This window comes from Athene cunicularia (genome assembly GCF_003259725.1).
Source record: "Athene cunicularia isolate RWA chromosome 6 unlocalized genomic scaffold, athCun1 chr6_part2, whole genome shotgun sequence".
Taxonomy (NCBI): Eukaryota; Metazoa; Chordata; class Aves; order Strigiformes; family Strigidae; genus Athene; species Athene cunicularia.
In genome coordinates, this window is record NW_020799106.1 from 7801153 (window position 1) to 7804582 (window position 3430).

At 49.2% G+C, this 3430-nt stretch overlaps 1 protein-coding gene across 2 annotated transcripts in view; it reads right to left on the reverse strand.

Annotated features, from left to right (window-relative positions):
- Nucleotides 1-216: 216 nt before the first annotated feature.
- The window catches only part of DNAJB12 (DnaJ heat shock protein family (Hsp40) member B12), a 15642-nt gene continuing 12428 nt past the window's right edge, over nucleotides 217-3430 (reverse strand). For both annotated transcript variants that reach the window (XM_026851964.1, XM_026851963.1), the window contains exon 8: nucleotides 217-2148. The gene's annotated coding sequence lies outside the window, so the exon portion shown is untranslated. The remainder of the gene's footprint in view (nucleotides 2149-3430) is intronic.

Below are 3430 nucleotides of genomic sequence, written 5' to 3' on the forward strand. Positions count from 1 at the left end.
GCTGAGCGGCCCTGGTCCCCTTGCTAACTCGGGGAGCACCACTGCCTCGCCATCACATCTCTCTCCTTCCCCCCTGCAGCCCCGGGGCTCTCTTGCAAAGACACCGAATTTCATTCACCGAACGCCCGCGTGGATGCGACGAAGGTGACGTGAAGGAGAAGCGGTAAAACCAGAGCTGTCTGGGGCACGGAGCTGCAGGACACCAACACAGCCGGAGCCTTTCACGTTATAAACATTTATTTATAGATGTACAATTGTATAATTAATTCTAAATCGAGAGATACAGCCTCTGTGAGCATCCGTTAGGATCTACGCCTTCTCACTCGTTATCATCCATGGGTAACTACTCGAAAAAAACATAATCAGAAGGTTTTGGTGGGCAGGCTCTGGGCAAGGAATGCCATTGTGCAAGACATTCAGCACCTCCTGCAACAGGGATTTTGGTTTAACTCCCCTGCCCGTGATCTCTTCATGTGCCTGTGCCTCTATTAAGAGCTATTTCCAAATGCCATATTTCCACCCAATAAAAAAAAAAAAAAAAAAAAAAAAAAAAAGCCCCTTAAAATGAGGTCCAAGTGTCATGGTGGCTGTGGGATAAGGCTTGCAGTTAACGGGAGGGCTGATATTTCGCAAAATAAATAAATAGCTGAAGACAGAGCACGTGGATTCCTAATGACAACGAAAGAAACCCACCTTACCTCTCACCTCCTCCAGCCCCTGCCACCCCACCCAGCAGCCACCACACTTTTGATTCATTCCCCCAAGCGTGTCAGGGGATAGTTCTCACTGGAAATGTCTTTAGACAAAATGCAGAGTACCAGAAAAAAAAAAAAAATCCAGTTTATTCCACAGAAGGTAGCTCTGCTCATGCTGGCTTTGCTCCCAACCTCGGGCACCCTCCTGCTGCCTAACGCCGGCCCTGCCCCACGGTGAGCGAGGGAGAGCCGCGCTGCAGAGCTTGGCGGGCTCCGAGGAGAGATGAGGTGCACCCTCCCATCTCCCCTGGCAAAACTTCTTTCAACAGAAGCAATAGGAAGCTCCGTTTCTTGTGAATTAACAGTATTTTACAGGTCTCCTCTAGGAAACATTAGAGCTAGGGCGTCAAGTCGATGGCTGCGCTGCAAACAGGAGTGCTGGTGGGTGAGGAACCCCAAGTGTAGGACACACAAAAAAACCCCTCAACAAAGGGAGACGGCTCGTGGAAAGCCCTCTTTACAGAACGAACGCCGCACGCTGATTACGAGGCAAAATTAAAGCAGACTCTGCGAAAAAAGAAGTTACGTGCACAAATAAACCCAACGACTGATGAGCAAAAACCATCCAGGACAATCCTTCCCGTCACCGAGTGCAACGTCGGGGCTCAGCTGACCCGCCACAGCTTCTGCCAACACTGCAAAAACCACACCACAAATCTGGGCAGTTTCCCCGATTTCCTTTGTTACCCCCTACAGATTTGGAATTTCTTTCATTAAAACCTGAAAGGCAGGTACGGACATCCCAAGCCGCAGGACGCCGCTGTCCTCCAGAAAGCAAAATACGTAACTGCAAAAGTGACTCTGGTTCTAGTGGGTTGGGCAGGACAGCGCTGCAGAGCGAGACACCCTGGGAAGAGACTTCCCACTTCCCCGTTTAACAAACCGGGCAGAAAACAAAATAATTTAATCATCCAACCCCTGCATAGTTTAAAAGTACAACATATATACAGCTATAAATTAATTCTAAATAGATTATATTTTCTTTCTTTTTTAAAGTTTTCTTTTGTCACCAAATTGTCCAATTTCTCTCTCTGTCAGCAGTGACTGGCGCAGTCGTGAAGGGTCTCCTTCAGCTCCACGGCTTCTGCAGTTAGTGTTATGTCACAACTCTACGTGTCTGTTCTCGGGGTTGTGGGATCCCAGGAGCAACGAGACTGTCGCACACTAGCGGTGTCAAGAGGGAAGGAGGAAGATGGGCAGTTTGATTTCCTGTCCTAATCGCTGCCCAAGAAGTAGGTTGATGGGCAGAGGCAGGCAGAGAGAAGAAAGAGGGCAGTTGTGCGTTGCTAATTCTCCAATTCCATTTTTAAGATAAGGTTTGATTCTTTTAAATATCAAGTCTGTCACTTCGGCTCAGTGCACTTCACCAAAAGTCTTCAGGCATTTCAAGAGTCTGGGAACAAAAGCGGTATCGGTGTCAGTCTCCAGACAATCGCACGTCACTGTCACCGTACCTCCCCCTTCCTTCCCCCCCGTTACAGGCAGCAGCTGTTTCGGTCGCACCGTTCCAGTCCACGGCGGGCCCTCTGCCTCAGAGCAGCTCTCTTTTTAGACCAGGGGTACAGAGAGGCAATTAAAGAAAAGCAGGCAATTAATGCTGGTCTATCGTGAGGGAAGAGGCGCGGTTATCAAAACAAGAGAGCGGATGTATCAAGGTAAGAACGGTTCCAATACCAAGATACGCCCCAAAAAAGGCCGAACGTGACCCAGAGGATTTGCTTTAAAAGCCAAACCTTCAGATGTGCTCCCCCTGCGTGAAGGGAAATGAAAGCCACACAAGAACTCCCCTGCTAAACCCCCTTACTTGTGTCTACAAATCAAGCAGCTACAGGTACAACATCCCAAGAAGGTTCTGCAAGCCTAAATGGTGCCTGCACTACTAGACTAGCACTTGGTGCAAGCATCACCTCTGATTTATTTTCTATAGAAACACTTCTTTCACGGAATTCTGTGGTAGGAGGGACCTGTATGTTTTACAGCCATCCCAGCAGTATCTGGTATGTGATATTGGCCCGGGCAATTAAGCAGAAAAAGGACTCCGAACTCCATGCCAATTTTTTTTCATTGTTTTCACACAGTTCTCCCATGACCCGGCACACCCGGCCTCACACACGCTATCTGGGTTTGCCTTAATTCAAGCTCTCTGACCCCTGAGTCTTCCAGACTCCCCCTCAGCTGCTTCTCCTTTGATTCCCAGTTTAACACAGTAAGTTACTTCTACAGCCTGCTGTGAACTCTGGCCATTTGCTTTGTTCTCCTTGAGCGTCACAGGAGGCAACGGGGGGGCAAGGAACATCTGTTTGGTAGGAGTCTGTTCCCTGTCATCGTACTGCTTCAAGTGCCAGGGGATAACAGCTTTTTCAGTAAAACAGACAATAAAGCAACCCAAACCAGGTTCATTAAAATGTGGCTGCTGGCTGTCATGGCTGGTATAAAACTTCCAAGGGGCCTTGGCGCGCACGCGGCCGCCATATCAAATGTGTGGCTGATGAGACCTCAGCTGAGTCGCCAACACGCCTGGGGCTTTCGCTCTGTTCCTAGAGACCTTACAGTGCCAGAGAAAACAGCGAGCTTGGGGAGAGCCGAGGGTGCTGACATGCAAACTAAACAAAATCAATTTCCCAATTAACAAGTGTACGCTTGATGGCAGGGGGTGCTCCCCCCACCCGCCCCCC